This window comes from Lissotriton helveticus, chromosome 7 (assembly GCF_964261635.1).
Source record: "Lissotriton helveticus chromosome 7, aLisHel1.1, whole genome shotgun sequence".
Classification (NCBI taxonomy): domain Eukaryota; kingdom Metazoa; phylum Chordata; class Amphibia; order Caudata; family Salamandridae; genus Lissotriton; species Lissotriton helveticus.
The window spans coordinates 459,484,519-459,512,067 of NC_136068.1; the positions used below are offsets into that span (position 1 = coordinate 459,484,519).

The window sequence follows — 27,549 nt, forward strand, 5'->3', positions numbered from 1 at the left end:
TGTAGTTCATGACTCAAGTGAAATACAAGAGCAGGCAACAGTGAAGACAGGAGAAGCACATGGCTGACCAAAATGGATGCCACAAACAAATGGCTTCAGCTTATGCTACCGATAATTCCTGCAGTTTCCACAGTCGGAGAATGCTGAGGATGCCTTTAAGGCCTTAAAGCAAGATTTCACAACTGCACCAGTCTTGCAAAGGAATATGAAAACAGGACAGCTGCATCCAGTGGCTTTTAGTTCCAGAAAACTGTCTTCAGCTGAGATCAATTATACCATCACAGAAAAAGAATTGCTGGCAATCACGGACTCCATTAAAGATTGGATGTATTATTTTATGGGAGCGAGGCTCACTGTTACAGTTTTTACAGACCATTGAAATTTAAAGTTTTTAAAATCTGCCAAAACATTATCTGCAGGGCAGCTTCGTTGGTCCTAACCCCATGAAGTGCGTGGCCAAACAAATTCCCTTAAAAAACTAAGTTGAAAGTGACATTATAGTTCGGAATCGTAATAATATCTTAATTTAAATTAAAAGAAAAACTTTCGAAATTTACTAAAAAAGGAAAGGTTAAAAGGTTAAAAGGATGTTAGAGGTAGGTAAAAATGTCAGCTGAAACATATAGTTTTAAACTAACAAAACCACTGAAATTCACATCTCAAGTAACTATATAACTCATGCCCTAAAATAACTATAACTTGCGCTCTACATCTAAGGGATCTTGTCTCCCCCATGCTTTCCCTGCTCTCCCTTACTGATGTGTGTCCCTTTGTTCTCCATGCATCCTGCCTTTCACTTCCAAAACAGAAAGTTGTGCCCATGATCCTACCTGTAGAACTATTAGGACTCCATCCTACAAAATCCTAGTGGCCCTGCGCCATAACATCTCCCTCTTCTTGAGAAGATAACAACTCCTCTCTGACATGACATCTTCCCCTGGAACGACATCTCTGACTTGACAAACCTTTAATTCATTTACTTAAATAGCACTTAATAAAGGTATTTAACCCATCTTAACCACATGCGCGCGGCGCGTTTTCCCGCTGTGCGCTGAGAATCGCGAAATCCCGCGGTTCATGACGAGCTCAGCTCGTCATGAGCGTACGAGAGGTGTACCTCATGACGAGCTGAGCTCGTCATCAGCGTGGAAGGGGTTAAAAAAAAATTATCAAGTGGGGAAGACAGGATTAGTCCACGATATCCTAGGTCTGGAATAGACACTGTGCCCTTGGAGGACAGTTCCTCTATTTTTCATGTCAATGAATAGAATCACATTTTTTCAGAAAATCCTAAGCCTAACTGAAAATTGTTATATCCATTCCCCTTTAGTTTATTACAAACATGATCTGTTGCTCAGTGGTTTCTGTTCATTTCACCTACGGACTTGAAGAGGAATATGGTTTGGATTATTACGAATGAGTTTGGGTCCAAGTATGCTTCATGAAAGCAATTTGGAAGATCCTTATGATTAGTGTATCGCTCCAAACATTTACTAATCATGTGCTTAATGGGAAATGAACTATTTTACACAAATATTCATTCTTACCCTTCTCGAAAAACATGATGTTGTACAACCTAAGCACAAATTAATCTTTTTAATGCACATACATCTCAAAATATGCTGTGATGCTCGGGGTATGTGTTTTAAGCATTTAAAGTGCATCTGCACAAAAACATCAGGTACAGAGAAGAAATGCGGCCTCATGTTTAGATTGTCAATTGTGGCAATAAGAGGCCAGCGTTTCAATCTCAGCCCCCACCCTTGACAAACTGTGGAATGCAGGACAAAATCACCTCAACGCCCCTCCTAAGATAAATATCTATTTACTGTCAAATATGAGGTGGCCTAAAAAGTCATTAATTATCAATACTGGAGGACAAGCATGGGCACAAAGCACATTTTTTAGAAAACATGATGTTTGGCTTGAAAAAGCAAAAGCAATAGAGATAGAGGTGTACACTTAGAATATTGTGACCTATAATCGTTTGGTTGGCCAAGACTCAAGACTAAGAATAACCCAACTTTAAAAAACAATATTTGGGTAATTGTGCTGGAATGTTCACTATTTTGCCACAATTTTTCAAACTTTCCTGATGCAGGTGAAATTGCAACACTCCTAGACAAATACATAATGAAAGGACTGGATTATACCTTTTTTCAAATATATAAAAATGACCTGTTTTGGATAGTGTGCGCCCTACCACATTCAAAGATCACAGCCGTCTAATGCAGTACCAAGAAAATCTGACTTTAACTAAATGCTCGCCTGTTTGCCACACACTTAATCCTGCCAACACCAAATTTGGTGAGTACCTGCATTGCATGCAAAGAACGTATATTAAAGAAGTCCCCAGTGTGTTCCATGATGGATTGAAATGTAACTTCGATGATATCTTGCAGCACACTTGCACAAATGTATTTTCTAACATTAGTTTTCAATGAGTCACAGAAAAAATATAGCGGGAGTGGTGCAGGACTGAGGCACAATAACAGAGCTATGTGTGGTACTAGTCCTAGAATAGTAGGATTAGCTGTTGACCAGGAATGAGGTGCACTAGCAAAGTTGTGTTTTGTTTGAGGTAGACGTGGAATACACATAACCACAAAATCCGATGCTGATAGCAGTCACATTAATGCTCCCTATTTATCACGATCTACCTAGAAATAAAGAACCTACAAAGAAACAAGTATAGTAATGGACACAAAATGAAAAATCTTTTGATTTTTTGTTGAATTAACCTAAAGTGACAACAATGGTGAACATCCTTAACTCTTGATGCATCTCCAAAACTTCCCATAATGACTTTGTCGAATTTAAAAATAATAACATCTTTTTTTGTATTTTAATGTTTTTGTCATTGTCACCTAAAAATACACTAACATTTGTTATTTTCAGTTTTCATTTTGGGGTAATACTGTCTGTATTTCTTCATTTTGGGTTCTTCAGTTTTACATAATTAAAGTTTTTGATAAACAGACTCACTGCCTTCCAACCCCAAGAAGAGCACAGGACCTCATTCACAATTGTAGTAATAATTATCATAAAATTAAGTGTATCAAACAAACAAACATCATTGTGCTTTGACAACATTAACCAATGAGGGCCTTCGCACAAGGACATTGTGATTCTGCTGCGCCCTGAATAAGGTATCGGTTTAAATGTGCATGAGGATTTTTAATAGTTTCTAGCTCCTGATACAGGCTCTAGTTAACATTTCCAGAAGGCCTGTATTGGTGATCAGATTATTTTGATTAAGAGATACTCGACTGCCCTTAACGTTCCACAGCCGTGGTCCAATGTCATCTGAGACAAGCTTCCCAATCCTTTCACCGCTTCTGCAGTTTTTCTTGCTGAATGTTGTTTTTACTTCAATTCTACACAACTGTGGTAGGAAACATGGAACACATATATGATAAATATATATTAGGAACTCGTATATCAGAGTCACAGCACATGCATAAAAGCTATGGTACTGTCAACATCAACTGTCAACACCAAAAGTGCAAGTTTTCCTGAGACGCAAAATAGGTAGAGCAGCTGTTCACAAATATAACATGCTTTGGAAAAACACACCCAAAGCCCCCATCGTGCACCCCATCGTGTTCCCCGTGCCTCAAAATAAATGGCCGCATTATATCTAGCTGCTAACATGTGATAACATCACCCTGTAATTATATCAGGCGTTGGGTAGAGTTGAAAACATTGGAATGTTTATCTACTCATTCCAGCTGCAATACACGTCACAGTCCCAATGTGCACTTTACCAGGCAGAGAGTTTCCTTAATCCCTGTCATAGTGTTTCCTCGGATTGAGTTTGCAGCCTTTAAAGTGATTGATTTACAGCCTTGTAAAATGTATGGTTAGCAAAGGTTTTCTCGAGCTGGCCTGGATTTTTTCATACACGTACAACGACATCGGTAGTATGGGTTAAAAGCAGTGAGAGGGGGCACCTTCCTCAATCTCAGAAGTGGAAGCGGTTTACATAAAATGACAAGTAACAGCTCAGAGTCGGGACCTAGAAATTGTCACTTTGAGGGGTATGACCTGGAAATTACATCACCCTGTGGGAGGGACTGGAAAGTCCCACTCAGGAAGAAACATCACCCATAGACCCTGAACCTCAAGTCTCTGTTTTTTGTGCAGTAGAAACCGGCCTTACATTAACTTCAAAAAGAAAGAACAAGATAATAATTCTCCATTGGCTTACCCGCAAAAATGCTATCACGTTCAATTCGCTTGTATCATGAATCCCGATATTCAGTCACACAGTTCAGATTATACAATGCCTCATCTAGTTCCAATTTGGAGATTTCATTTTTTCCCCTTTTTAAATCCATCCATTTTCCAGAGTGAGGCTTGCCACTGATAGATTTAGGGCGAATCCCATTCAACAGTGGCGTAACGAAACTTGAGGGGGCCCCCCTGCAAACTACATGGAGAGCCCCCCCCCGCATTCTCCGTGCCATTCTAGAGCTCTCAGGCCATTGACCCGCCATACTGCAGGGGATGCGGGGCTATTGTTACGCCAATTTCACCAATCCAGCCGTTATAAGTAACAATGGATGGTGGAATTAAAGGTTGGGCTTAGTCTGCCAGCAGGCTATCATACGTGGTGGTCCATTCATTACAGGGTCCCTGCCATCGGTAGACCGGGGAAGTTTGCCCAATGTTAGGTGGGTTTCCTGATGCAGACTCCTGTCATGATCCGGCCCCCTCATCGTTCACTTTTGACAAAAGTGCATCCACTGCTCCTTCTCTTTCCGTTTTAAAACATTAGACAATGCTACAATGCAGTATTTCAAAAGCAGATGTAACTACAAAGAGCATATTTTGATAATACATTTTTATTGGTAGACAATAGCAATCTTAAAAGGCATTGCATAGCTTCATACACACTTTGACCCCAATTCCATCACAGTCTCTCTCTCTCTCTCTCTCTCTCTCAGTCAGTCAGTCTCTCTCTCTCAGTCAGTCAGTCTATCTCTCTCTGACATTCAGTCTCTCCCAGTCAGTCTATCTCTCTCTGCCATTCAGTCTCTCTCAGTCAGTCAGACTCTCTCAGTCAGTCAGTCTGTCTGTCAGTCAGTCTCTCTCTCTCTCTCTCCTTCAGTCAGTCGGTCTCTCTCTCTGTCAATCAGTCTCTCTCTCAGTCAGTCAGTCTATCTCTCTCTGTCATTCATTCTCTCTCAGTCAGTCAGTCTCTCTCAGTCAGTCAGTCTCCCTCAGTCAGTCAGTCTGTCAGTCAGTCAGTCAGTCAGTCTCTCTCTCTCTCAGTCAGTCAGTTGGTCGGTCTCTCTCTCTCTCTGTCAGTCTCTCTCAGTCAGCCCCTCTCTCTGTCAGTCTCTCTGTCAGTCTCTCTCCCTGTCAGTCCCTTTGTCTGTCAGTCCCTCTGTCTGTCAGTCTCTCTATCAGTCCCTCTCTCTGTCAGTCTCTCTATCTCTCTCTTTCTGTCAGTCTCTCTCTCAGTCAGTCTCCCTCTTTCTGTCAGTCAGTCTCTCACAGTCTCTCTCTGTCAGTTTCTCTCAGTCAGTCAGTCTCTCTCTTTCAGTCAGCCAGTCTCTCTCTATCAGTCAGTCTCTCTCTCTGTCAGTCAGTCTCTCTCTCAGTCAGTCAGTCTCTCTGTCAGAGTCTCAGTCTCTCTCTCTCTCTGTCTCTCTCTGTCAGTCTCTCTCTGTCAGTCAGTCTCTCTCTCAATCAGTCTCTCTCAGTCAGCCAGTCTCTCTCTCTTAGTCAGTCAGTCTCTCTCTTAGTCACTCTCTCTCTTAGTCTCTCTCTCTGTCAGTCCCTCTCTCTGTCAGTCTCTCTCTCAGTCTCTCTCTCTCAGTCAGTCCCTCTCTCTGTCAGTTCCTCTCTCTGTCAGGCTCTCTCTCTCAGTCTCTCTCTCTCAGTCAGTCAGTCTTCCAGACAGTCTCGCTCTCCCTCTGTCAGTTTCTCTCAGTCAGTCATTCTCTCTGTCTCGCAGTCAGCCAGTCTCTCTCAGTCAGTCTCTCTCAGTCAGTGACTCTCTCTGTCAGTCAGTCTCTCTTTCTGTCCGTCAGTCTTTCTGTCAGTCAGTCTCTCTCTGTGAGTCTCTCTCTCAGTCAGTCTCTCTCTGTCAGTCAGTCTCTCTCTCTGTCGGTCAGTCTCTCTTTCTCTGTCAGTCTCTCAGTCTCTCTCTCTCTCTCTCTCTCTCTCTCTCTCTGTCAGTCTCTGTCAGTGAGTCAGTCTCTCTCTCTCAGTCAGTCTCTCTCTCTCTCCCAGTCAGTCAGCTCTCTCAGTCAGTCATTCTCTCTCTACCTCAGTCAGTGAGTCTCTCTCTTAGTCAGTCTCTCTCTTAGTCAGTCTCTCTCTCTGTCAGTCCCTCTCTCTGTCAGTCTCTCTCTCAGTCAGTCCCTCCCCCTGTCTGTCTCTCTGTCAGGTTCTCTCTCTCAGTCTCTCTCTTTCAGTCAGTCTTCCAGACAGTCTCGCTCTCCCTCTGTCAGTCTCTCTCAGTCAGTCATTCTCTCTCTCACAGTCTGCCAGTCTCTCTCAGTCAGTCTTTCTCTCTCTCAGTCAGTGACTCTCTCTGTCAGTCAGTCTCTCTCTCTGTCAGTCAGTCTCTCTGTCAGTCAGTCTCTCTCTGTGAGTCTCACTCTCTCAGTCAGTCTCTCTCTGTCAGTCAGTCAGTCTCTCTCTCTTTGTTGGTCAGTCTATCTTTCTCTCTCTCTCAGTCAGTGTCTCTCTCTCTCTCTTAGTCTCTCTCTCTGTCAGTTAGTCTCTCTCTTAGTCTCTCTCTCTGTCAGTTAGTCTCTCTCTGTCAGTCAGTCTCTCTCTCTCCCAGTCAGCCTCTCTCTCTCCCAGTCAGTCAGTCTCTCTCAGTCAGTCATTCTCTCTCTACCTCAGTCAGTCAGTCTCTCTCATTGTCAGTCAGTCTCTGTTAGTCAGTCAGCCTCTCTCAGTCAGTCACTCTCTCTCTCTGTCAGTCTCTCTCTCAGTCAGTCTCTCTCTCAGTCAGTCTCTCTCGCAGTCAATCAGTCTATCTCTCTGTCAGTCAGTCTCCGCCTCTCTCTCTCAGTCTCTCTCTCTGTCAGTCAGTCTCTCTCTCTCCCAGTCAGTCAGTCTCTCCCAGTCAGTATCTCTCTACCTCAGTCAGTCAGTCTCTGTCAGTCAGTCAATCTCTCTCTCTCTGTCAGTCAGTCTCACTCTCAATCAGTCTCTCTCTCTCTGTCAGTCAGTCAGTCACTCTCTTAGTCAGCCAGTCTCTCTCTCTCTCTCTCTCAGTCAGTCTCTCGGTCAGTCAGTATCCAGTCTCTGAGTCAGTCAGTCAGTCTCTACTCTCTCTCCACCTTCTCCATTCTCTCTCCATTCTCTCTCTCAACTCTGTCCACTCTTTCTCTACTGTCTCTCTCTCCACTGTCTCTTTTTCCAATTTCTCTCTCTCTACTCTCTCTCCACTCTCTCACTCTATCTCTCTCTCTCTCCACTCTCTCTCTGCTGTCTCCCTCCACTGTCTCCCTCCACTCTCTCTCTCTCCTCTCTCCACTCTCCCTGCACTCTCTTGCTCCACCCTCTCTCCCTTCTCTGTCTCTCTACTCTCTCTCCACTCTCTCTCTCTCTCTCTCTCTCTCTCTCTCTCTCTCTCTCTCTCTACTGTCTCTCTCCACTGTCTCTCTCCACTCTGTCTCTACTCTCTCTCCACTTTCTCTCTCCCCACTCTCTCTCCATTCTCCCCACTCTATCTCTCCACTGTCTCCCTCCACTCTCTCTCTACTCTCTCTCCACTCTCTCTCCCTCCACTCTCTTTCTCTACTCTCTCTCCACTCTCTCTCTCTCTCCAATCTCCCCACTCTCTCCACTCTCTCTCTCTCTCTCTCTCCACTCTCTCTCCACTGTTTCTCTCTCCACTCTCTCTCTCTCCACTCTCTCTCGCTCACTCTCTCCACTATCTCTCCACTCTCTCTCCACTGTCTATCTCCACTCTCTCCACTCTCTCTCTACTCTCTCTCCACTGTCTCCCCCACTCTCTCTCTCTCCACTCTCTCTCTCTCCACTGTCTCTCTCCACTCTCTCTCACTCTCTCTCTCCACTCTCTCCCACTCTCCCTCACAAAGTAGTGTGCGTTCCATGAGCGTCCGCAGAAATGTTTCCGGGGCGGGCACATTTTTAACTTCATCACCATCCCCCTTGCACCCTTCTCCCCTCTGTCTTTCACCCTTCTCGCCCTCCCTCTTGCACCTTTCTCCCCCTCCCCCTTGCACCCTTCTCCCCCTCCCCCTTGTACCCTACTCCACCTCCGCCTTGCACCCTTTTCTACTTTGCACCATTCTCCCCTCTGCCTTGCACCCTTCTCCTCTCTGCCTTGCGCCCTTCTCCCCTCTGCCTTGCACCCTTCTCCCCCTGCCTTGCACCCTACTCCACCTCCGTCTTGCACTCTTTTCTACCTTGCACCATTCTCCCCTCTGCCTTGCACCATTCTCCCCTCCCCCTTGCACCCTTCTCCCCCTCCCCCTTGTACCCTACTCCACCTCCGCTTTGCTCCCTTTTCTACCTTGCACCATTCTCTCCTCTGCCTTGCACCATTCTCCCCTCTGCCGTGCACCCTTCTGCCCTCTGCCTTGCACCCTTCTGCCCTCTGCCTTGCACCCTTCTCCCCTCTGCCTTGCACCCTTCTCCCCTCTGCCTTGCACCCTACTCCAACTCCACCTTGCACCCTTTTCTACCTTGCACCCTTCTCCCCTCTGCCTTGCACCCTTCTCCCCTCTGCCTTGCACCCTACTCCACCTCCGCCTTGCACCCTTTTCTACCTTGCACCATTCTCCCCTCTGCCTTGCACCATTCTCCGCGCCCCCTTGCACCCTTCTCCACCTCCCCCTTGTACCCTACTCCACCTCCCCCTTGTACCCTACTCCACCTCCACCTTTCACACTTTTCTACCTTGCACCATTCTCCCCTCTGCCTTGCACCATTCTCCCCTCTGCCTTGCACCCTTCTCCCTTCTCCCCTCTGCCTTGCACCCTTCTCCTCTCTGCCTTGCACCCTACTCCACCTCCGCCTTGCACCCTTTTTTACCTTGCACCATTCTCCCCTCTGCCTTACACCCTTATCCCCTCTGCCTTGCACCCTTCTCCCCTCTGCCTTGCAACCTTCTCCCCCTTCGCCTTGCACCCTTCTCTACCTTGTACCCTTCTCCTCTCTGCCTTGCACCCTTCTCCCCCTCCGCCTTGCACCCTTCTCTACCTTGCACCCTTCTCCCGTCTGCCTTGCACCGTTCTCGGCCCCCCTTCCCTGCGGACGCCCATGGTGCGTTCTAACAAGAGTGCTTACCTGAGGACACCATTTTGCTGCCTCATCCCTTCTCATATGAGCTTTGCCCTGGAGAATGCTCTCTCTGGGGGACCCCACTCCCACCCTTGTCAGGGTCCCGAGCAGTGCTCTGTGCTGTCTCCTGCTCTTGCTCTCTGGGGCTGGCGCCCCACCCCATCCTTGTCTCTTCTCTTGTGGGGTGGGCTTTGCTTATGGAGAGGAGAGAGTGGGGGCCGGGCTCCGTGCTGCCCCAGAGGAGCAGTGGAGACTACTGTCTCTGGGGTCCCCACCCTTGTCCCGGGCCTGCCTCCGGCTCTGACTGACCCCATGTTGAAGTTTTATGGGAAAGTTGGGAACCATTGGCGAGAGGACGCTGGGCTCCCCTGTTGGAGGCTTGGAGTGTCCTTCAACACAGCAGATGCTCCTTGCTTATGACAGTATCGGGGGGAGGCGAGAGAGGGGGTTCATAGGGTTCTTTGTTATGACTGCTTTATGGGAAAGTTGGGAACCATTGGCGAGAGGACGCTGGGCTCCCCTGTTGGGGGCTTGGAGTGTCCTTCACCACAGCAGATGCTCCTTGCTTATGACAGTATCGGGGGGAGGCGAGAGAGGGGGTTCATAGGGTTCTTTGTTATGACTGTTTTAGTTCGTATACATGCGCAGACACTCGACCCAATTTCCGCTATGCTAATTACTCAGAGCGCGCACATAGACGATAGATGACCGCTCAGGCTTATATTCCCCCACTTGGGGACCTGACTGTGGTACCTGGAACGCCAGGGGATTACTCAATAAAAATAAGAGGGACGCCATTCTTCGCCAGGCCAAGCGTTGCGAGGCCGACATCCTTCTCCTACAAGAGACACATTTATTGGGCACCAAGGCTCCCTGCTTGGCCAGGGTGGATACCACTTGATATATCATGCAGGGTTCAAAAGGGGATCCTGGAAGACGGCTATTCTCATTCACCGGTGTGTTCCTTTTGTCCACACGAAGCACTGGGCAGATCCGGGGGGGGGGGGGGGGGGGCGATACATCATATTATCAGGTACACTATATGGAGAACATGTTAACATTGGTAGTATATATGCTCCTCCTCCCTTAGGGAATACCTTCATTGACAATATTTCCCATCTCTGGAGTGAGCTCCTGGATGGTCTGATCCTCTTGGGAGGAGAATGGTACAACGTCATGTCACCACTAGATAGAAGGCGCAAATCCGACTCAGGCCCCGTACATGATACATCTAAATTGCCCCTCCTAGCCACCACACTGGGATGGTCGGAAATATGGCATGAGTACCACCCCACTGAACTGAGCTACACTTATATGTCCACCGTCCATGGTTCCCTATCCCAGTTGGACTACATGTTCACGCCATGTAGCTACATTCAGAGGTTCTCTTAGGTCCCCCACCTCCCTAGGGGGTTGTTGGATCACTCCCTGGTCACTGTTAAACTCCATATACACTCCCAAAAACCTCCCTTTAGGTGGTGTATGTCCCCATGGCACCTCCCGGACCCTGATTATCAGGAGACACTTACTAGGGCAATCCAGGAATACCTGGACATGAATATCGCTTCGGCCCCATCCAAGGCTTCCTTATGGGAAGCCCTAAAGGCCAGAGTTCGAGAGGTCGATATTAGCTACCGTGCGAATGAGAAACGCAAACACTCAGCCCAATGGGTTGAACTGGAAGCCTGCCATGCATTCCTAGAGGTACAATATATTTGCGAACCTAGCCCCCCTTCCATCACAATATACTCCAAACACAACAACAACAACTAAAACAACATCTTATGGGCGAGGCGTAAGACATCTGGTTTGCGTCGCAACACCGGATTTACCAATGGGGGAAAAATCAAGCAAAATGCTCCATAGGCTATGTCAGAAGGAGAGGTCCCTGGCCATTGTCCCAATTATCCAAGGTGCAGACGGTGGTTTGCATTCGTCTCCCGGGGCGGTTGCCGAGGAATTCGCGCATTACTTCTCTGCACTATATGTGTGACAAGAACAGCTGTCAGCGTCTCTCTTCAGTGAGTTCCTTAGAGATATCCCCCCCGAAAACGTACTGATCAGATATGAGATCAACTTGATGCCCCTATCACTATCGACGAATTAAGTGCAGCACTAGTGACAATGCGTCCAGGGCCGGCCCCCGGCCCCAATGGGTTCCCTAGGGAATTTCTTTGCCCTCACCTACTAGAGGCAATCGATGACACCCTTGAACAATGCCCGTTACCCCAAGATTGGCGGCATGCCGAGATTTTCCTCTTCCTCAAGCCTGGTCGCCCACCGAAAGATCCATCCTCATACCGTCCCATCTCCTTTATTAACTTTGAGCCTAAACTCTTGGGCAAGGTCCTAGCTGACCGCCTGCAGGCCTGTGTACAAGACCTGATCCATCCAGATCAATCTGGCTTTATGCCTCACCGGGCCACTCGGCAAAATATCCATTGGGTCCACAACGCCATGGCTGTGGCCCCGAAATTGGGACGTCCTGTAGCCATATTATTAACCGAAATTGACAAGGCATTCGATTCCCTTAGCTGGGTTTACCTTTCCCAACTTCTGGAGGTCGTCAATTTCGGTCCGCACTTCCTAGCCTATGCTTGCCTCCTCTATACAAATCTCACTGCCTCGGTCCGCACAGCAGGGCACCGTTCAGCCCCCTTCTCTTATCCGTCGTGGCATGTGACAGGGCTGCCCCCTGTCCATGCTCTCATTTTCCCTAGCTGTGGAACCTCTGGAGGCGTGGGTACGCGCTTTGAGTGGCCGCAGTTGCGACCCGACCGCATCGCACTATATGCTGACGATGTCCTCTTCTTTATGACTGACCCATGGATTTCGGGCCCACGGATCCTGCCAATCCTTCGAGTATTTGGTCAGACCACATACTAACCCCTCTAAATCCGTGCTGTTCCCTGTATGCGGAGATCAGGGACGAGGCACTTGGGCAGCCCAGCTAACCCACGCGACTGAGGGCTTTAAATACTTGGGTATCTTCATTTCGCCCCGCCCAAAGATTTCATGGGCACACAATATAAATCCACTCGTCGCTAGTCTCCGAGATGAGACAACAATATGGTCCTCTCTCCTGCTATCGATGTACGGGCGTTCAGCGATTTTTAAAATGGTTTCTATACCTAGAGTTCTATACCAGCTGCAGAACTTCCCATTTCGAGTACCACGATCCTGGTTTGCACTAATAAACGCCATCCACAATAAATTCCTATGGAATGGTGGTGTGGTTCGGGTGGCACTACAAACTTGCGCCCGATCAACATATGGCGGCGGCATCGCAGCAGCAGATGTCTATTCCTATTACGCCGCCTCTCATTTATTAATTATAAATGAATGGTGGTATAGCTCTCCAACGGACCCGGCGTTTGCACTGAAGCATGCGGCGATGGCGGGTGCTCCTCTTCTTTGGTTACTATATAGTGCGCAGAGCCTAGATTTCATACCTCATGCTAGCTGAACAGTGGTTTGGCTCTGGAGGCACACGTTGGACAGATCAATCTGACCCAAGCGACTCCCCTGTGACATGGCACTCATTAACGCCAGGTGGCTGCTCTAACGGGATTTCGTAAATGGGACCTGGTGGGCATATCTACACTGGGGGACGTTATGCAGGGCACCGCTCTAAAGTCCTTCCATCAGTTACAGGTAGAATTCCAGTTGTATAAAACGCAATTTTATAAATATCTTCATTTGTGCCACGCTCTTACCCCCTGACACTTTCTCTGGACACACTGCCAGAATTCCACCCCCTCGAGGGCCGCCTCCTTATGGGTGATCTGGGTGCACATAAAATTTGTCAGATCTATCAGATCTTAACGACACACGCCAGAACAACACTACATCAGACTAGAAGGGCATGGAAGGACGGCATTCCTGATTTAAGGGATGACGACTGGGCGGAAGCCTTAGCTAGCCCCCGGGGAGCGGCCGTGTCCTTTCATTATTGCCTCACCCAATATAAATGCATACACCGTTTGTACGATACACGACTCCGTCTCTGGAAGATGAGGGTCATCCGGTCCCCCCAGTGTTTACGTTTCAGAAGGAAAGATGGAACATTTATACATACGGTCTGGAGTTGCACAACACTACAGCCCTTCTGGTGCAAAGTCTCAACCTATCTGGGCAGGGTACTATCCTGGGATCTCCCATACAATCCAAAATTATTTCTACTGCATAGGTAAAACGGGATGGGGGAGCCGGTATAAACAGCACCTGCTCTTCCTCGCCCTCACTATTACCAAGCACAACATCGCCCAGTAATGGAAGGTGGCTTCTCCCCCGACTTTGGGGAAATGGAGAAAAGACCTAGACAAATGCATAGGAGCAGAGATTGTGGTGTTCCAAGCATGAGGCTGCCCCCAGAAACACAGGAAAATATGGTCCCGATGGGCAACATATCGGGTTATAGACTTACCTCCCCTTCCCTCTCAAACCCCCTGATGAGAGATTTTGTCTGCGCTCTAGTGACCAAAACACAATATATACTACATCTTATCATTGTTTATACATGTACTCAGTTGAATTTCCTAAGATGCACGGGTATTGGATCTGTCTGCGCCAAATTTATGTTGTTATATATGGATGTTTTGCAGTTAATAATGTATACATGCTTGGTACATCCGAATCATTTTTGTTTTCAATGAATATATGCAGGGCTGCAGCCCAGACTGTACCATAGAAACTCAGAAAAATATGTTTTAAAAGAGAAAACCTCTGATACATCTAATTTTATCTGTGCGCAATTTCAGAGATTGTATCCAAGGACAACCATTTGGATCTCACAGTGACATAGCAAAGGTGCAGAACTACATAACTTGAATCTGGTAGCCATATTTTCACAAATCTCATATTTTTGTTCTTATCAAGAGAAACAGAAAATTAAGTGGGTGTTGGGTGCTTCTTACAGACCACTGGTACAAGGCACAAAAAAGAGTGCCTGTTTTCTAAAATAGAAAGACTATCAACCGGCTCCAACACGTTTCCCCTTCTCCTCTTACAGGCAAAGATGCCCACATAAATCAATCAATCAATCAATCAAGGCATTTATATAGTGCACTACTCACCCAGAGGGTCTCAAGGCGCTGGGGGAGGGGGGTCCGCTACTGCTCGAACAGCCAGGTCTTGAGTTGCTTCCTGAAGGCGAGGTGGTCCTGGGTCAGGCGGAGGTGGGTCGGGAGGGAGTTCCATGTCTTGGCGGCGAGGTAGGAGAAGGACCGTCTCCCTGTGGTGGCTCTTCGGATACGGGGGACGGTGGCGAGGGCGTGGCCGGTCGATCGAAGCTGGCGTTTGGGAGCGTAGAAGTTGAGGCGGCTGTTGAGGTATCCTGGGCCTTGGTTGTGTAGGGCTTTGTGTGCGTGGGTGAGGAGTCGGAAGGTGATTCTCTTGTTGACCGGGAGCCAGTGCAGGTTTCTCAGGTGTCCGGAGATGTGGCTGCGGCGGGGGATGTCCAGGATGAGACGTGCTGAGGCGTTCTGGATCCGCTGGAGTTTCTTCTGGAGCTTGGCGGTGGTTCCGGCGTAGAGGGAGTTGCCGTAGTCCAGGCGGCTGGTGACGAGGGCCTGGGTGACTGTCTTCCTGGTCTCGGTGGGGATCCACCGGAAGATCTTACGTAGCATGCGCAGGATGTTGAAGCACGACGAGGAGACGGCGTTGACTTGTCTGGTCATGGAGAGGGAGGAGTCCAGGATGAAGCCTAGGTTGCGTGCGTGGTCTGTTGGTTTGGGTGCGCTGCCTAGGGCGGGGGGCCACCAGGAGTCGTCCCATGCGGAGGGTAAGGATCCCAGGATGAGGACTTCCGTCTTGTCTGAGTTCAGTTTCAGGCGGCTGTTCTTCATCCATTCGGATACCTCTTTCATCCCTTCGTGAAGGTTGGCTTTGGCGGTGGCGGGGTCGTTGGTGAGGGAGAGAATCAGCTGGGTGTCGTCGGCGTAGGAGATGATGTTGAGGTTGTGCTGGCGTGCGATGTCTGCGAGGGGGCTCATGTAGACGTTGAAGAGGGTTGGACTGAGCGAGGAGCCTTGAGGAACTCCGCAGATGACTTCGGTGGCTTCAGATCTGAACGGGGGGAGGCGGACTCTCTGTGTCCTTCCGGCGAGGAAGGAGATGATCCACTCCAGTGCCTTCTCCTGGATTCCGACGTTGCTGAGTCGCTGCACTAGTGTACGGTGGCAGACCGTGTCGAAGGCCGCGGAGAGGTCTAGGAGGATGAGGGCTGCTGTTTCTCCGTTGTCAAGCAGTGCTCGGATGTCATCAGTGGCTGCGATCAGGGCGGTCTCGGTGCTGCGGTTGGCCCGGAAGCCGGACTGCGAGAGGTCGAGGGATCCGTTCGTCTCGAGGAAGGCGGCCAGCTGCTTGTTGACGGTCTTCTCGACGACTTTAGCAGGGAACGGGAGCAGCGAGATGGGGCGGTAGTTCTTGAGGTCGGTGGGGTCCGCTGATGGTTTCTTTAGTAGAGCGCTGAGTTCGGCGTGCTTCCAGCTCTCCGGGAAGGTAGCGGTGTCGAAGGAGGTGTTGATGATGTCCCGCAGGTGGGGTGCGATGACAGCGTCGGCCTTGTTGAAGATGTGGTGAGGGCAGGGGTCGGTAGGAGACCCGGAGTGGATGGAGTTCATCGTGCGGACGGTGTCTTCGGTGCTGATCGGGGTCCAGGCGCGGAGGGTGGTGGTGGGGGCGGTGGTTCAATCGTGGCGTGCGTCGGTTGAGTGCTGAAGCTGTTGTGTATGTCCGCGATCTTGTTGTGGAAGTAGGAGGCGAGGGAGTTGCAGGTCTTGCGAAGGGGTGATGTCGTTGTTTCCGGCGTTGGGGTTGGAGAGCTCTTTAACGATGTTGAAGAGTTCCTTGCTGTTGTGTGCGTTGTTGTCCAGTCGTTCCTTGAATGCGGTTTTCTTGGTGGCGTGGATGAGTTGGTGGTGTTTTCGGGTGGCGAGCTTGAGGGCAGTCATGTTGTCCGGTGTTGGGTCTCTGCGCCATGTTCTCTCGAGGGCTCGGCAGTTCTTCTTGGAGCTCTTGAGTTCGTCGGTGAACCATGGGGCTTTCTTGCTACCGGGTCTGCTAGGCGGGGTCTTCAGAGGGGCGAGGTCGTCTGCGCAGTTGCTGATCCACTTCGTGAGGTTGGTGGCCGCCTGGCATGGGTTTGTTGCGCTGGTGGGTGGGTTCTTGCTCAGGGAAGTCGCGAGCTGGTCGGCTGTGATCTTGTTCCAGCTTCTGCGTGCAGCCTGTAGCTGGTGGTGGTGGATCGTGGTCCTTCTGAAGCTGAAGTGGACGCAGCTGTGGTCCGTCCAGTTGAGTCCGGTGGCGTGGCTGAAGGCGATGTCCTTGCAGGATGAGAAGACGGGGTCGAGTGTGTGTCCGGCGTAGTGGGTGGGGGTGGTCACCAGCTGCTTGAGTCCGAGGTTTGCGAGGTTGTCCAGCAGGGTGGTGGTGTTGCGGTCGTTGTTGTTCTCCAGGTGGAAGTTGAGGTCCCCGAGGAGGATGTAGTCGGCGGAGAGGAGGGCGTGCGGGCTGATGAAGTCGGCGATGTCTTTGCTGAATTGTGTGCGTGGTCCCGGGGGTCTGTAGATGAGGGTGCCTCTGAGGGTGGTCTTGGGGTTGATGTGGACCTGGAAGTGCAGGTGCTCGGCGGGTGCAAGGGTGTCGTCGGTGTTGGTCGTGATGCGGATGGTGTTCCTGTGGATGATGGCGATGCCTCCTCCGGTCTGGTTGCTGCGGTCCCTTCGGATGATCTTGTAGCGGTCTGGGATGGCGATGGCGATGTCGGGTGCTGAAGAGGCGTTCATCCAGGTTTCCGTGAGGAAGGCGACGTCAGGGGCTGTGGTATCGAGCAGGTTCCAGAGCTCGATGGCGTGTCTGTGGATGGAGCAGGTGTTGAGCAGGATGCATTTCAGGTAGCTGCTGCTGTTGCTCGTCTTGGTCTTGGTTGGTGCAGGAGTATTGCTGGTCTGGATGCAGGTGAACTTGCAGACGTTGCAACAGAAGGGTCCGTGGGTGCGTCTCGGGGTGGCTCGGTAGCATCCTGGGATTCGTCCGGCGTTGAGTGTGTTGAGGGTGGCGGCGTCGTACGTCCGGCAGGTGGGCAGGGGTCTGCGGGGGCCAGGGGTCCTGGCGCTGGGCGTGGTCCAGGCACGGACAGGCGTAGACGAGCTTACCTTTGGTGCACCTTCGGCGCTCAATCGGTGCTCCCGCTGCGCGCGTCCGCTGCGCGGTCGCTCTGGGGGCGTCATAAGAAGGGGGACGAGAGGGCGGGTCAGCTGGGTGGCGGGAGCGGCTCGGCCAATGGGCCGGTGGTGGGCGGGGCCTGTGGCGAGCTGCGGCGGGAAAGTGGCGAGCGGGCGACTCTGCTGAGGCTGGGCCGCTCGGGGGGACTGGGGGGCGTCTGCGGCGAAAAAAGGCGGCAAGGCTGGCAAGGCTGGCAGGCAGGAGCAGGCAGGAGCAGGAGGCGGCAGGAGGAGCAAGGGGGTGACCAGGCCTGGTGAGAGGCGCAGTGGTCACTCCCGAGCACTCCTTGCCGTCCCCTTAAGAAGGGGACGGCATCAAATGTGTACGTTCGCTCTGAACGGGAGGAGTCAGGAAGTGTCCGCTGCCGCTGGTATTATTGATCACATCAAGACACATTGTTTAATTAGGTATTTTATAATTTACAGAACGCTCTTCATTTTTTCACAAATATGCGTTATGTTAAAAAAACCTGATGCTGTCTCCTTCCCCACCAGTGTTATTATAAAACTGGATGACATGTGTAAGGCTTCCCTTCCTCGAGGCACGCTAGTTGTTGGCGGAGTGGGTTAATAAGCTCGACTCCCCTGTGTCGTGTTCCCTGGACCCACAGAACACACGCCAGACGTCATGGTGTTACCAGGTAATCTTTATTGCATTTCAATCATGGTCTGTCGTGCAGCGCCCCATGTCCTGCGACCTCTCCCCCTGAGGTCCGGTCCTCGTGTGTCCTGATCCCTCCCCTGACCGGATGTGGTGTCCGGTGTCCCTTGTCTCTGACCCTCGCCTTGCAGAGTCCTTGTGCCACCTGGGCACGACATCTCCCCCTTTCTTGTAAAACAACTTTTGATTGGCCTTTGCTCCGTGTCCCGTGACAGAGAGAGAGAGAGAGAGAGAGAGAGAGAGAGAGAGAGAGAGAGAGAGAGAGAGAGAGACATCTCTCGCACGTCCGTTCCTGCATCTCCGCCTCCTTACATCTCTTCAATCAGTCTTTTTGTCTTTTTGCATTCTCTTTTTGGTCGCTGGTCTCTGGCGTCCGTTGGTCGCTCCACCTGTGTCGCGTCCCCTGTCTGCTCTTGCTTTGGCCCGTCTTCTTCTTTGGTTCTCAATTCTTTGAAGTGAGAGCTGTTCCGTGTAACATGGCGCTGACCTGCTGATGCGGTGATCATGGGTCCAGTTATTTTTGTTACCTGTAGCGGGTCTTTGGAGAAAGCGCTGTCTGACTTCCTTGTTTGCCGCTGCCTCACGAGCACGATGTCTCCTTCCTCTATTTTGCCAGCTGCCGCGTGCCTTCTTTGATCGGCATATCTCTTCATCTTCTCTTTCTGTTCCTGGTCTCTTCTGGCAATGTCTTTATGTTCTGCCTTCTCTCTTTCTTTGATTTGCGGCAGTCTTGTTCTACTTGCTCGCCCTAACACCAGCTCAGCGGGACACCTTCCCGTGGAGCTGTGCGGGGTGTTTCGATAGTCTCTTAGTACTTGACATAGGGCCTGGCCAATCGATATCTGTGTCAATTTTGCCCTTTGTACTGTCTTTTTGATGGTCCCCATGAACCGCTCTGCCATCCCGTTTGCTTGCGGCCACAGTGGTGTTATTCGCCGGTGGTTTATTCCCAGGTATGCCATACATTTCTTGAACTCTTTCCCTGAGAATGGTGGACCATTGTCTGTTTTAAGTGTTTGGGGTGAGCCCCATGCTGCAAGAACATCGTCTAGCACTGGTAGTGTCGAGCTCGCTGAGGTTGATGATACGGGTCTCACTATGGGGAACCTTGAATACTCATCTATGATCACCAGCAGGTAGCTTCCCGTCTCCAGGGGGCCGTAGAAATCTGCTGCTAGCTCCATCCACACCCCTCGCTGCTTGTGTTATTAGATCTCACAGCAGCATTTGACACCTTGTCCCCGTCAATACTGATCTCCAGGCTCAAGGACGTCGGATTAGGAGGCTCTGCCCTTAGTTTACTCTCCTCCTTTCTCCATCATAGGGAGCAGAGAGTGAAAATGGGCAACTTCCTTTCCGACCCTCAAAAGGTGCAATGTGGGGTCCCTCAGGGCTCCTCGTTGAGCCCTTTACTATTTAACATCTATGTTACCCCACTTGCAAAAGTGGTTAGATCCTTTGGCCTGGATGTACTATCGTATGCCGATGACACACAGATTTTGGTATCCATCACCGAGCCAGCCTGCGAGATTGCATCCAAGTTTAGAGCTTGTATGGAGGCAGTCTCGCAGTGGATGGCGCGTAATTTTCTAAAACTTAACGGTGAAAAAACCGAGGTCATGGTTTTTGGAGGTAGCCAATATCTCTGGTCTAAGGACTGGTGGCCCTCGTCCTTGGGAGACTGTCCTACCCCTACCGCTATCGCCAAAAACCTTGGCGTTCAAATTGATCTGGCCCTCTCTTTTGATCGTCAGGTAAATAGGACAGTGTCAACTTGCTGTGGCATTATCAGAATTCTAAAGAAAATTGCCCCTTACCTGTCCCTGGCAGCTCGGAAACAAGTAACAGCTGGTTTAGTACTATCGAGGCTGGATTATTGTAATGCCCTTTATGGTGGCATCAATAAAGGTTCTATCCACCGCCTCCAAATGGTGCAAAACGCGGCTGCCAGGTTGGTTTTAAGCCTTCCTAGGAGAGCGTCTGCAACAATGGCCAGAAGAGATCTTCACTGGTTGCCGATTCCATCTAGGATCTCTTTTAAAATTCTTTGTCTGGCCCATGGTGCCATCCATGGCTCAGGATCTGAAGGTATTAGATCGCTTCTGTGCCCCTACATTCCCACCAGAACTCTTCGTTCATCTTCGAAGAATAGGCTTGTGGCCCCTAGGTTTGCAAAAGTAAGATGGGGAGGTAGAGCCTTTTCCGTCCTGGCTCCAAAACTGTGGAACTCCCTCCCCCTCAAACTCACCAGTCAATCTTCCTTGGTAATATTTAAAAAACTTTTGAAGACAAGGTTTTTCTCTCAAGCATATTAGACTATGCCTTTCCAGTGGCGTTTTTATTCTAGTTACTTGGTAGTTTGGACTTTTATGTTTGTCTGTATTGCGCCTTGATGCTCCTTGGGGGTTAAGTTTTGCGCGGTATAAAAATGCCTTTCATTCATTCATTCACACCGCTGTCGGTAGCGGGGACATTTGCAGCAGTTCTGGTTTGGAAGTCGGCCCCGTTATTTGGCAGACGTGACAGTGTGTCACTGTCTCTTCCACCATGCTGTCTAGTCCTGGGAACCATACTTTTTCCCGTAGCATCTTTTTTGTTGCTACAATGCCCCGGTGCAATTCGTGTGCTAGCTCCACCGTTCTTCTTCTCAGGGTCCTGGGCATTACGATCGTTGTGCCCCTCATTATTAGCCCTTTTTCACTTTCAGATAATTCTTCGTTGACTCTTTTGAAGGCCAGCAGCTCCTCTTTGTCTACTCCTCTTTCCACACTGGTGTTGGCATTTATGTGTCTCCAGCGTTGTGTTTTGGTGATCTTCATGATCTCCTGCATGGTGCCGTCTTTTTTTGTTTCGTGTTCTAGTTCTTCAAGTGTTATTGTTGCAGGCGTGCTTAGCTTCAGTGCGAAATTGAGGTATTCTTCCGCCATTGTCGTTGATTCCGACTTCTTTGGTAAGGGGTGCCGTGACACATAGTCAGCTGGATTTTGCTCCTTTCCGGGCTTGTGGATTATCTTGAAGTTGTAATCCATTAACCTGATCCCCCATCTTTCTATCCTTGGCGGTATTTTTGCATTCGGGTTACCGTATATCGTTATCAGCGCCTGGTGATCCGTTATTATTGTGAAGGGCTTCCCGTAAATGAACATGTGGTAGTGTTCGCAGGCCCATACCACTGCCAAACTCTCCTTCTCGGGCTGGGAATATCCCTTCTCAATGTCTGACAGGCTCTTGCTCCCATAGGCCACTATGTTTCTTGGGGAGTCTTTTCCTGGTTGATGCTGTGCCAAGATTGCCCCTAGTCCGACTGGACTCGCATCCACAGTTAGTTCGGTGCACAGTTTGGGGTCAAAGTATGCTAGGTGATCCACCGCCGTCACAGCTTTCCTTATTTCTTCGAACCCTTTGTCGCACTCGTTTGTCCACACGAAGGTCTGTCCTTGCTTTGTCAGCTCTCGTAGTGGGGCGCTTACAGTGGCAAAGTCTTTGATGTAGCGCGCGCAGTAGCTTGCTAGCCCTAGGAACGACCTTACTTCCGCCACATCGGTGGGCTTCCTCGCCTTTTCTAAGGTCTCCACCTTGCTGTGATCCGGCCTCATTCCTCTTTTGGAAAAGATGTGGCCGAAAAATACGAGTTCGCTTCGCCCCAGTTCGCATTTTTCTTCGTTGAGTGTCAGACCCTCATTTTCTAGTTGCGAGCACACTTCTCTGAGTGCTTGGTCATGCTCCTCGTCTGACTTTCCGAACACCAGGATATTGTCGCTGTAATTTAGGCTGTTCTTGACCAGTCTTATTATTTGTCGTATTGTCTCTTGAAAGATTTCTGCTGCGGATGAGATCCCGAAGCTCAGACCCTTGTACCTGAACAGGCCTAGATGAGTGGAAAACGTCGTGATGTATCGCGACTGAGGGTCTAGTTCCAGTTGGTGGTACCCTTTGCATAGATCTAGTTTCGAGAATCTTCTTGTGCCTGTGAGACAGCTAATCATGTCGTCCAAATGTGGTCCAGGATGACGCTCTCGCTCGATTGCTTTATTTGGGATTCTCATGTCCACACAGATTCCTATTTTTGATTTGTCTTTCTTTGGGACAGCTACTATTGGTGATACCCATGGTGTCGGGCCATCTGCGGGCTCTATTATGTCCTGTTTTAGGAGCTCTTCCAGTTCTTCGGCCACTTGTGGCTGCAGGTGTATGGGCACTCTCCTGTGGTGTTGTGCAACTGGCCTGATCGTCTCATCAATGTGCAGTGTTATCTGCCGTCCCTTTAGTTTTCCTAGTCCTTTTAGCAGTTTTGGGTATTCTTTCAGAATGTTTTCCCTGCTCGACATGTTGGCAGTCATCTCCATCAGCCCCATTACTTGGGCCGTGACGTTACTCAAAAGACATGGCGCATGAATGTCCCCTTTGAGCACATGTATTTCTTCTCTCAGCCTTTGATCCTTGTATTGTAGTTCTTCCTTGAACTTTCCCAAATTGATTACTGGTGTCTTCGCCCCCCATGTGAATACTTGTACTCTCGATGGCTTCAGGGTTGGTTGCACCTTCATTCTTTTGTACTCGGAGACGCACATGATGGTGCACGTCGCTCCGCTGTCCAAAACGAACTTCGTTTCGTGTGGCCCTACATTGATTGTTACCGATTCAGTCTTTTTTATTTTCTTTTTGTCCACCAGACATATTCTCTCTTCACTTTCTTCTTCTTCTTCTTCTGATTCTGTGGTGACATTTGTCATGAGGTACAGCCGTTCTTTTCTATCTTCCTCACTTTCTTCCCCTGACTCTACAGACAAGCTTCTCACTCCCGCTTCCACATGCCTGATGTGTCTGCTAGTTGGCATCCGTGCTCTTCCAGGTCTTCCCCGGTCATTTCTAAATTGTGTCCCTTGGCACAAGCTGGCGTAATGATTTTGCCCGTTGCATTTGCGGCATGTCTGTCCGAATGCTGGGCACTGCCCTCTGTGTGGAAACTCCAGTCCACATCTGTAGCATGTTCCCTCCGGTTGCTTCTTCACTGCCTGGTCTCCTCTGTCTTTCCTCCAGTTTCCTGGCCGATTGTTAGTGGTTATTCGTTGTATCTGTTCTCCTCCTCTTGTCTTGCCTCGTTCCATCTCTTTTGCGTGGGCAGTCGCTCTTGCTTCCGCCCTTCCTAGTGCAAGGATGTTTTCTAGGGATATTGGTTCTTTTAGTACCCTTGCTCTAAATTCTGTGTCGCGGCATCCCTCAATAATGCGCAGTCTTATTGCCTGCTCATTGTCGAACTTGTCGAATTCGCAGTGGGTGACCAGTTTCCGCAGCCTCGTTGCAAATTCATCCAGGGACTCCTCCGCCTGTTGGAACGCGATCATGAATCTATACCTCTCAAAGTCCACGTTTCTTTGTGGGTCAAATTTGGCCGTTAGACACCTCTTTAGCTTGTCATATGTGTCAATGTCATCTTTTGGCAGGGTCACTAGCAAATCCTCGATTTCGTCTAAAACTAAATTTATGAACAGTCCTCGCTTCTTGGCCGCTGTCACATCAGTGGCATTGATGTAGTTTTCAAAACGTCTCACCCATTTCTCCCATCTGATCCCAGTCTGTGGTTCAGCTAAGCTAAAAGGTAGTGGCCTCCTATATTGAGCACTTGGTTTTGGGTCTGCCATTTGCACTTCCTCCTTTGTTCTTTTGTCTTGTCTCTTTTCCTTGTAGGTGGTGCTCTCTATTGTTTTGCCCTTCCTTCTCTCTTTATTGTTCTTTATTTCCTCTTTATTTCTTTATTTTCTTTTAAAACATTCTTTCCACCCACTTTCGTTGTCCTTGCCAGTGCTTTTCCACAATTTTATGGCAAATTTCTTCTTCTTCGCGCTTTGCCTGGCCTCAAAATGGCCGCCGTGCTCGTTCTTGGTTCCTATTGGCTTAGACAGCCTGACTCTAAGATGGCCGCCGTCTTCTCGCGGGACTTCGCGACCAATCGCAATGCAGCCTGACTTTAAGATGGCCGCTGCGCTGATCCTTCGTTCCTATTGGCCCTTGCGCCTGGCCCCAATATGGCCGCCGAGACTCTCGCGAGAGCTCGCGCTGGCTTTTTTAATTCTTTGAAGCTCGCGCTCTTTGGCTGGCACTTACCGGATTCGTTGCTTCTTCGTTCGCGGCGGTCGGGGTGGGCTCCCACGTCGCTGTTGACTTTTCAATGGCGCTTCACTCTTCCCTCTTCCTCTTGACCACAACGCGATCCAGGGTGGGTTCCTGGTTTTCAAATCGCAATTTCTGCACACTGGATTCGGATCTCGTATTCGTCGCCAGATGTCGTGTTCCCTGGACCCACAGAACACACGCCAGACGTCGTGGTGTTACCAGGTAATCTTTATTGCATTTCAATCATGGTCTGTCGTGCAGCGCCCCATGTCCTGCGACCTCTCGCCCTGAGGTCCGGTCCTCGTGTGTCCTGATCCCTCCCCTGACCGGATGTGGTGTCCGGTGTCCCTTGTCCCTGACCCTCGCCTTGCAGGGTCCTAGTGCCACCTGGGCACGACACCCTGGGGTCTGCAAAGATGTTGGAGCCGTCTCGGAGCATTATATAAACTGCTGAAGTGAACAACTTCAAACATCTGGCATTAATGAATGGCTCCGAGGGACGGAGTGACAGAATTTACCCTTCGAAATCTGTTGTCTTAATAGCAATAGGAAACTGGCATTAAAAATGCAATAGGTCTCGCCTTTCATTAAGTTAAAGCCATTTGCTTTGCTATACAATACTATTAGCAAAGCAAATGGCTTTAACTTAATCAAAGGCGAGACCTATTGCATTTCTAATGCTTGTTTCTTGCTGTAGTTGCTTTAGTTATACTGAAGCTGAAAGACACACAACTATCCATGGTTGGCTTTAAGAGTCTCATCAATAGAGGACATTTTGGCTGTGTAGCTATGAAGACTTAAGATGCCTGTTCTTGAGGGGCAGCAATGAGGCAGCTAAGCTTTCTAGCATCACTATCAGTTACATGACAGAATATAGAGATATTGTGCACAGGTGACTCTCATAAAGAACCCTGAAAATAAAAGAACAAATATACCTAAGACGAGCAGGAGGCTTTCTGCTACCAGTGGCAAAAGAGTGCTATCTGCTTCCCATGGCTGGAGTTGGTCTTATAAAGAGACAGCAATTCTCTGATGCCCATCTACGTCAAGTGTGGGTGGAGCAGAATTAATAATGCTGCCACGTTGATAACACTAACATCTAGGAAGAACAGAGTCCTGATCTTGAGGGGCTCAAGACAGGACTGTGAGCAGCAGAGGAGGCATTTTAACCTCCTATGTTTCAGACTGTACATGTTAAAGGAGGATTCCTCAATGTTGAAGGAGACTTCAAATGTGATCTTAAAAAGAAAGACAAGTCGATGCAAGTCACAGTTTAAATATTCACATCAATCACTGGTGGTAATAATGCCACGGCTAGAGCTCTGCCCGGCTTTATGGAAGGACCGCTGTGAGTTTCAGTGAGTTCTGAAGCGGAGGACATGGTTAAACAAGCTCTCTTGCAGAGTTGTATCCTTGAGTCAGACTGAAAAGTCCTCTTTCCTGAGAGGGAATAGTTGCGCTGCCCATGCAGGCTCAGCTTAACATTACTCCAGAAAGGCCAGGAAACATATGTGACAGATAATTTGGGATGTTACATTTGTTTTGCCTTAAAAACAGGATTTTATTGCCAATATTTATGGAATTACTTTTAGAGATAGGAGGGGAAGGGTCATACACTTAAAAATGAAAAGTGATCTTTTAAAAAAAACCTTCACAAAAGCTTTTTACTTCTTTCTAAAGTAAGCTAAGGAATAATACACATCAATGTAGCCTGTATAGGCTGCAACATTGAAACAATGTAAATAGGACACTGTGCCTTTAAGGGCCTTATGACCTCCAGTGTTCTATCATGCTCTGGAGGTGGCAGTTTACTCAGTTCTGGCAGGATCCTTGAGCAGAGTTTTGTCTTTTTTAAGGTTTTAAAGTTGACTAGAAGTCTTTTAGGGCGTAGAATATTTTTAGATAATTATCAAACAAAAAAATCATAAAAATGTTCCCAAAATACCTTCTCTTTTGTGGAATTGCCTAGAGTGTGGCAGGAAAATTGCAAAAAATCAGACCTGCACAAGATCTGTATTTTCTGTTTGCCACACTCTCGTGACTCCAAGATTTGTCGCCACTGCAAGACCCTCTCCAGGCGCACTTTGAGGGCGAGAGAGAAAATTTGCCTCCATGGCCAAGTGGAACACGACAGAGGCCAGGATTCTCTGACTGATGAGGCTTCTGAAGGGCCAGAAGAGACTGTACACTCTACCAGTGCCCCTAGGTCATTGTCCGAGGACTTCTGCAGAGGGAGCTTGAAAAAGAGATCATCTGGAAGAAGACATTGCTCTTGTTCGATGTGGAGGACAGCGGTGTCCAGAAGAGGGACTGCACCTACTTGCTCGCAGTCAAGGGCTGGGTCAACGTCTAGAATCTAAATAAATCAAATGGGCAGGATAGAGGTATGAGTGATAGAATCAACCTCCAGTACAAATGTTGCCAAACAATAGGATTCTATCAAATAGTTTTTATTTTTAAATATACATAGTGAAAAATAGGTACAGTGAGTGTTACTGATCCTTGTAGTTGACAAGGAAAAGCACTATGTGTTTTTAAAATACCCCTCACACACTATGAATCCCATAGTGTCATGCTTCATCATTGGGGTCTTCCCGTCCCTCTACGGGGCGGGGCGTGCTACGACCTGCGGACTACGCGGGAGCACTTGTTGTTATGAAGATAGGCTATGTGCAGTGTGAAAAATGGTGTGAGTGGTAGGGAGTGAGAGAATTATGTGAAATGATTAAAAATTAAAAATTCCCTGGCTAGTAGAAAAAAAATGTTTTATTCACTTCTCTAGCTGGAAATGTTAAAAAGGGGGGTTGTGGTAGGGTTGTTATTATACCCAACTTGGTCGACATGTTTCATTAAGCAGTCCTCTCTGCTTTACTCATCAGGACCTATGTTGATCCCTACTAGACTCAAAAACTAACTGATGTGTTGTATGCTGTGACCGTCCTGACTCGTGCAGATCCGGTTGCTCCCCTCTGTTCTCCTGCTGGGTATCGTAGCGCTTCTCCCACGCTGCTTGTATTATCTGCATTCTTCAGCTGAATCCACCATAGCGCCGCATTGTGCATTTGACTCGCTCTGTCCTCAGCGCTGCTTTGCTGCTTTGGGATTGCTGCTCTGTGTTTGCTCTGTGCCTAATTTCATAGCGCCGCCTGTCATTCTTATTGTGCTGTGCTCATAGCGCTACTCTATGTTAACCATTTCTCTTCTAAAATATATATTTTGATCATTGCACCCCACTGCTCGCCCCAACCTCTCCCTGCGTTAAGTGTTTGT

The 27,549-nt window shown here is 49.0% G+C and overlaps 1 protein-coding gene across 2 annotated transcripts in view; it reads right to left on the reverse strand.

Moving 5' to 3' along the window:
• TMEM219 (transmembrane protein 219) overlaps window positions 1-27,549 on the reverse strand; it is a 1,079,108-nt gene that overhangs the window by 171,646 nt on the left and 879,913 nt on the right. The window contains exon 7 of one of the 2 annotated variants that reach the window (XM_078652410.1): window positions 3,245-3,385. The exons of the other annotated variant lie outside the window; for it this stretch is intronic. The gene's annotated coding sequence lies outside the window, so the exon portion shown is untranslated. Of the gene's footprint in view, window positions 1-3,244; window positions 3,386-27,549 lie in introns of those variants that run through there. 2 annotated transcript variants of the gene reach the window in all.